We start from the raw sequence: 8,142 nt of genomic DNA on the forward strand, positions 1-8,142 counted from the left end.
GACAAATTTTACTTTACTTCTTACATTCCTAAAGAAAAGTACATAATTTTTACTCCATATATTTTCCGGACACCCAAAAGTACTCATTACATTAGCAGGACAGGAAAATTGTTAAATCACACACTTATCAAGAGAACATCCCAGGTCATCCCTACTGCCTCTTATCTGAGGACTCCTTAACACAAATGCTTTGTTTGTAAACTATTGCCTAAGTGTTCGAGTGTTCCCCTGGCTATCCATAAATTTTAAAAAACAAGAACATCGCGCTGTCTGGTTTGCTCGTAGGGAATTTGAAACGATTTATACTTTTACTTTTATTTTTATATGTATATTTTTGCAATTACATGTACTTCTGATACTTGCTACATTTATAACCAAATACTTTTAGACTTTACTCAAGTAGTATTTTACTGGGTGACTTTCTACTTTTACTTGAATAATTTTCTATTAAAGATATCATTACTTTTACTCAAGTATGACAATTCAGTACTTTTTCCACCACTGCCTAATATAAAGCTTACATTTCACTTCTCAATGTGTTTAATTGAAAACGTTCAACAAATATGTTTTTTGTTTTGTTTTTTTAACAAATATGTGTATGGTTATGGTAAATAAACCCTATAATTGCATAATACTTTTAATATTCCTATACAATTGTGGTCTCTTCGGGCTTGGTTAAGATACAGTATTTTGAACCTAGTCTTCAGAAGCACATGTCCATTTGGCCATTGTCAGCTGTACCTATTTTTTTTACAATCAAGTGGTGCATTCAAGACAACTGGGAACACTGAAATATACGAGGTCAAATAATGACGTCAGTGATCTTCAAGTCGGCCCTCTAGGCCGATTTGGAATTCGAGTTGGATGACCGTTCAAAATAATATTTCCCAGTCGGAGCTCGTTTTTTCCGAGTTTCCAGTTTTCTTGACCCCACTGAAGTCGGATATTTACGAATTCCCAGTTGCCAGTTGTTTTGAAGGCGCATATGACGAACATATTTGACGAATTGGCAAATCAAAAAATCCGAGAAGTATTTGAACGCGGCATTTATATACTCACAGCCAATGAGATGGGAAGGAAGTGTGCCAACGCTCCTCGGTCAGATGGCTATACATTAGCGCCATTTTGAGTGTGGCATTCTTCACTTTTCGAAAATGATCCAAAAAGAGAAAAATCAATGACAAAAGTATTTAACCCACACATAACTTTATGAATCGTTACATTCTGTAAATAATTTTATAATGCAAATATATATGCTTTTGTTTTTATGCTTTCATTCAAGGTTAACAAAATCAAAGTTTCATAACGCACTCTGTTGCATAATCTTCAACATCACAGGTATCGTGTCTATTGGCTTGACTCGTTTATGATGAAAAGCTGTCCCCACGCAGCCATTTGACGTCACATTGGAGCGATTACAAAACAACCAGCATTGCACGAGATAAGGCCATCACCATTCGACGTTATCAGATCATCGGAAATAATTATCAGACAAGAACAGGTACAGTAATGATACTATGTTGTGCATGAAGTTGCTCACTGCAATGTTACATTGTTGCGGAGGAAGACCTGTTTTTACTGCTACTGTTCAGAACGTTTTTAACCTGCTGTTCAACATGTGTTATACAATGTTTTGTAACAGGCTTGTGTAATGAAGGACAGCTACCATAAAACATGACATTTCTTATCTTATTCGTTCAAATAGAGCTATGGAGGAACACCAGGAAAATGATATTAAAACAAGAATCTGTACCATAGGATTTTTTTTCCTTTGATTATAACTGCCATTATTGGTACAATATCTTACAGTATTGTCACTGAAATGCTTCAAATGTGATTTTTGACCATCACATTGTTTTAAATGTCATACATTTTTCTCAAAATAAATGGATAATATGATAATATCATGTTTTGTAAATGTATAACCTTTACTCTCCTTAGTGTACCATTAAATGTGTCCTGTGTTGTGATTTCTTTCAGACTGTGTACCATGGCTCTCAGAGGTGCTGTGACTCGTTTGCTCTCCAACGCTGGGAAACGTGCTGCAGTCTCAGCCTCCCGGGCACAGGGCACAGCAGCAGCGTCACCAGCCCAAAACGGTGAGTTTACATGTGAGCAACAAATAACATAGAATGGGATTGTATTAAAGTGACATTTTTAAGTGTCTAGACTGTATTGCTGCTTTTGTGTTGGTCTCGGTTGATGACTTATTGTGCCGTTGACTCTTTCAGAAGCCGAAGTGACCACCAAGAAGCCAGTAAAAGCACGTAAGTCATTTATACAAGTTAAACTCGTAAAGCTACAGTATTGGACAAACCACATCTTGTGTACATTACCAATGTATTACATATGTAAACTTAACCGCTAGATGCCACTGGCTACACATGCAGACATGGTGTATTATATTATGAAACGTGGTGGTGGACAGTATGACATCACCATGTTTGTGTCACCTCATGTTCTAATTCCCATGGCCCTCTACAGCCAAGGTGCAGTTTAACTGGCGTGACGCCCTGGAGCTGGACGGCCTGCTGACAGAGGAGGAGGTGATGATCAGAGACTCTTTCAGGACCTACTGCCAGGAGAAACTAATGCCACGCATCATCATGGCCAACAGACACGAACGTAAGCACTGGCACAGTGTGTAAGCACAGACACAGGCTGAGGCATGGTCATGGCCAACAGACACGAACGTAAGCACTGGCACAGTGTGTAAGCACAGACATAGGCTGAGGCATCATCATGGCCAACAGACACGAACGTAAGCACTGGCACAGTGTGTAAGCACAGACATAGGCTGGGGCATCATCATGGCCAACAGACACGAACGTAAGCACTGGCACAGTGTGTTAGCACAGACATAGGCTGAGGCATCATCATGGCCAACAGACACGAACGTAAGCACTGGCACAGTGTGTAAGCACAGACATAGGCTGGGGCATCATCATGGCCAACAGACACGAATGTAAGCACTGGCACAGTGTGTAAGCACAGACACAGGCTGAGGCATGGTCATGGCCAACAGACACGAACGTAAGCACTGGCACAGTGTGTAAGCACAGACATAGGCTGAGGCATGGTCATGGCCAACAGACACGAACGTAAGCACTGGCACAGTGTGTAAGCACAGACATAGGCTGAGGCATCATCATGGCCAACAGACACGAATGTAGCACTGGCACAGTGTGTAAGCACAGACATAGGCTGAGGCATGGTCATGGCCAACAGACACACGTAAGCACTGGCACAGTGTGTTAGCACAGACATAGGCTGAGGCATGGTCATACAGACACAACGTAAGCACTGGCACAGTGTGTAAGCACAGACATAGGCTGAGGCATGGTCATGGCCAACAGACACGACGTAAGCACTGGCACAGTGTGTAAGCACAGACATAGGCTGAGGCATCATCATGGCCAACAGACACGTAAGCACTGGCAAGTGTGTAAGCACAGACATAGGCTGAGGCATCATCATGGCCAACAGACACGAACGTAAGCACTGGCACAGTGTGTAAGCACAGACATAGGCTGAGGCATGGTCATGGCCAACAGACACGAACGTAAGCACTGGCACAGTGTGTAAGCACAGACATAGGCTGAGGCATGGTCATGGCCAACAGCGACAAGCTGAGGCACTGACAAATGGCCAACGGACACGAACGTCAGCACTGACACAAGGCCAACGGAGATAAATGTCAACACTGACACATGGCCAACAGACACAAATGTAAACACAGGCTGAGGTGCTATGCCTGGAGAGAAGACTTCTCATGTCATACAAGGAACTTTCTATAAACTATTTATTCATGCTCACTTTCTGTTTGTTTGTTCACCCCCTCCCCACAGATTTCCACCGTGAGATTGTCTCAGAGATGGGAGAGCTGGGTGTCTTGGGGCCAACCATCCAAGGTAAATAACATATGAAACATGCATCATCCTGTTATTGATGTGTTCATACTCAATCTTCATCCTCAACTCGATTAGTCCACTAACTGTCCATCTTCCTCAACTTAGTCTCTTCTTCACCCAGGTTATGGTTGTGCTGGAACCAGCTACGTGGCCTACGGGCTCATTGCCAGGGAGGTGGAGAGGGTGGACAGTGGCTACCGCTCAGTCATGAGTGTCCAGTCCTCACTGGTCATGCACCCATCAACGCCTACGGCACAGAGGAACAGAAGGAGAAGTGGCTACCCAGGCTAGGTAAGCAATAACTACTATATGTTCCATAGTAAAATGACATAGTATAGAAACTAGAGCTGGGCGATATGGAAAAAAAATCCATATCCTGATAAATTGACTGAAGCATCACAATAACAATAAATTCATAACATTAATGTGCGCCAGTTACTTTTTTACATTACCCTTAAAACTACTACTACTTTAGATGTTGTAGCTATCGATTGAAGAAAGGAAAAACCTGCACTCACTCAGCTATCAATTGTCCCATTAGCAATAGCCCATATTAGCAGACTTACTTCATTTCAAACTTCACATTCCTCTAGTAAAGGATTCTTATCGTTATTATCGATATCAATGTCCTCAATAAATGGTTGGTTTGGTCAGTATCAATCATTTTCTGTTTAGAAACTGTGTTGGGTTTCAGTTCATAAGTATGAAGAAAAATAACGTAGATGAACAAACAACAAGTGTTTATAGATAGTTAATATTGGCACATAGACAAAAGTCTAAGTTGTTGTACAAAGTAAATGTGGTGCGAAAGTGAGAATGAAACTAATGCAGACTGAAGCAGAGTTCATATTCCAGTTAGATAAGGCCTCTTCATAATCCCATCTCTCTCTGTAATGCTGTAGCTCGTGGGGAGATCTTGGGCTGTTTCGGCCTGACTGAGCCCAACCACGGCAGTGACCCCCGGGCATGGAGACCAAGGCCAAATACAACCTCCAGTAGCACCTTCACCATCAGCGGAGCCAAGACATGGTAAGGTTCTTCTAACCTGGGTACCAGTCTATCTATCTGACCAGTCGGCATGTATGTCTGACTGGGGAGGTTCTAGTCTGGGTTAACATACGTTTCTGCTTTAGTTCACTTCTTTGAAAGACCAGGCTAGGTAGGTAGAGTAGTTATGAGTCAACTATAAAATGTCCCAATGAGGAGACATATCCCTTCAGTTATATGGCTGCTGTAAAATGCAGGTGTAACAAACAGTACTTCCACAATGTTTGTTGTCTCCACTGTGGGAAACTTAGGTGGCATGACATGAAGGTTAGATGTACGTGTGACCGTCTCATTATGGAAAGAACGTTATGAGAGGGACCTCATGCACAGCTTCATGCATAGCCATCCATATATAGATGCAGTAACCTTACACCAGTTGTTGGCAAAGCCCACACCAGACTGTTGGCACTGTTACGTCTCTATATATGTTTCGTAATGCAAGCAGTAACCCCATTGCGCTTGTATTAAAACTCAGGGCCATAATTATGAGCTTATCTAGTTGGCCCTTTAGCTTTTCCCTGCTTGTCCCCCCCACCATATTATATACGCTTACCCTCATATATGATGTAGTTGAACCTATAATACCCTAACTCTCACTATGGGTAACTGACTTAGCGTATTCTCTCCCCTATTCCCCAGGATCACCAACTCACCCGTGGCAGACATCGCGGTGGTCTGGGCCAAGTGTGAGGATGGCAGGATCAGAGGCTTCATCCTGGAGCGTGGCATGAAGGGCCTGGCAACGCCTAAGATCGAGGGCAAGTTCTCTCTGCGGGCGTCGGCCACGGGCATGATCCTGATGGACGAGGTGGAGGTGCCCCAAGAGAATATGTTGCCTAACGTCTCTGGACTGGCTGTGAGTATGCCTAACTGTTGGACTCAAACACATAATGATGTTTAGAAATACTTTAAATAAAATGATGTACTATAGGAACAATTCTGACTGAATCAAAGTTACTGGCCGAGATAGTGTATGTTTAGAGAACTCTTGAGATGTGATCTAGAAAACAAAGTCAGTTCTCTAAAGATGAAGAAAAGGTGCTCTGTTAAAATATAATACTGTATATGTCTAATTTCTGGTCAGGGTCCCTTCGGCTGCCTGAATAACGCCCGCTACGGTATCGCCTGGGGAGCTCTAGGTGCTGCCGAGTTCTGCTTCCACGCTGCCCGCCAGTACACACTGGACAGGTAAACACCTCTCTCCCTACTCATTATGTCATCAACTCTATTCATTCAGAGCATTTTTTGGTATGAACGGATGAAGTAGCTTGTTCAGGAAGACGTTCGCTCAGTAGTAAAGAGTATTGAAGGGAGTCAAGCTGCCATCCTGCCTCTTCTTACAGAATTTTAGGACCCTATTCTATGTTGCTGATATCTAATTCGTTCTCTTTTGTTTTGGTCCATTCAGGATCCAGTTTGGCGTGCCCTTGGCCAGGAACCAGCTGATGCAGAAGAAGATGGCTGACATGCTGACAGAGATCACCATCGGCCTGCAGTCCTGTCTGGCACTAGGAAGACTCATCGATGACAAGAAGTGAGTGTAGTCCCCACTGAGTGAGTGAAATGTTTGCTTTTGGATGTGAGGAGAGACTGCAATGTGTGTTTATGCATTCGTCTGTGTACTAGTTTCAGTTTTAATATGTGAAGAGAGACTATCTCTGTGTGTACTGTATGTGTCCATCTTTGTTCATTATATTAAACACTGATCTCTATCCTGTGTGTCTTCCTCCCTCAGAGCGGCCCCTGAGATGATCTCCATGCTGAAGAGGAACAGCTGTGGGAAGTCCCTGGACATCGCCAGGCAGGCCCGAGACATGTTGGGAGGCAACGGCATCGCAGACGAGTACCACATTATCAGACACGTCATGAACCTGGAGGCCGTCAACACATACGAAGGTGAGGAGAAGATTGATTGAATATGGTATTTAAAGGATGGAAAGGTTGGATAGGAGAACAGGTGATTGGAACATGAGCAGAAAGTAGGCTGGATTGGAGAGAGACAATGAGACTGGATGACCAACAGAGGTCAGTAGTGTACAAATGAAGTGTTACAGTTACTTGTTGGTTTTGTGGTATAATTCTCAGTCAGTGGAGGCTGCTGAGGGAAGGACGGGTCATAATAATGTCTGGAACGGAGTAAATGGAATGGCATCAAACACATGGAAACCATCTCTTTGATACCATTCCACTTATTCAGCTCCGGCCATTACCACGAGCCTGTCCTCCTCAATTAAGATGCCACCAACCTCCTGTGCTCTCAGTATGTATGTATTATATATCCCTACAATATCTAATGTAATTTAAATTAAAAAGTTTAGCCTCACTTGCACATTTCTCTTATTAAATAATCTACCCACAATGCGGTTGTGTTTGCTTGTTCTTCTAGGTACCCATGACATCCATGCCTTGATCCTGGGCCGAGCCATCACTGGACTGCAGTCATTCACTGTTGAGCAGTAAACTCTCCTCCTTGTCCTCCTATTACAACGGACTGAATAACGGACTTAAAGTAGACTGGGAAAGCTTTGAGCTGCCCATCTATCTGCCTTCTGAGAAGTAATCAGTGAGGGTGTGTGCCTGACTGCTGATGGACTTCCATCCCCAAGTGCCTCTGTTTGGTGAGAGAATATTAAAGTAAAAGTCAACCTGAAAGAAACACTGGGTCCAAATATGAGACGGTTTTTGTTTTGCTTATGTACCTGTACTCAATCAATCTACGATTGAAATACAATGTCAGCTTGAATGTTGATACAGTAGCTTCAGTCTCCTACTACGAAGGGATGTCACAATGGCATGTAGCATGTTGATAAGGGATCTGTATCGATTAGAAAGATATGTGATGGAATAAGTTCACTTAATGGGTGAGAGGTTGTACAGTATGTATGTGTATCTTTAGAGATTTGTTCACAACTGGTCTATTTGATTTATTTCTAGGTGAAAGAAATGAACTGTACATAAAGCATATTTTGAAATTATGAATTGTAGAATTTCGTAATTGTGATACCGACGGCTGACCTAAATCAGTGCCCTGTTTGAGGACAGAGAATATCCCAATTCATTGATCTGCCATATCGACATAGTCATAGGATTAGGGACTCATTTGCAAATGATTTTCTTTCTCATTATTTCACATAATCTGGTCAAAAAAGCCATTGACACACAATCACACTAACTGAAATGACAA

At 42.6% G+C, this 8,142-nt stretch overlaps 1 pseudogene; it reads left to right on the forward strand.

Annotated features, from left to right (window-relative positions):
• The first annotated feature begins 1,360 nt into the window (after positions 1 to 1,360).
• Positions 1,361 to 7,933, forward strand: LOC127924622 (glutaryl-CoA dehydrogenase, mitochondrial-like; annotated as a pseudogene).
• The last annotated feature ends 209 nt before the right edge of the window (positions 7,934 to 8,142 follow it).

This window comes from Oncorhynchus keta, unplaced genomic scaffold, assembly GCF_023373465.1.
Source record: "Oncorhynchus keta strain PuntledgeMale-10-30-2019 unplaced genomic scaffold, Oket_V2 Un_contig_436_pilon_pilon, whole genome shotgun sequence".
NCBI lineage: Eukaryota > Metazoa > Chordata > Actinopteri > Salmoniformes > Salmonidae > Oncorhynchus > Oncorhynchus keta.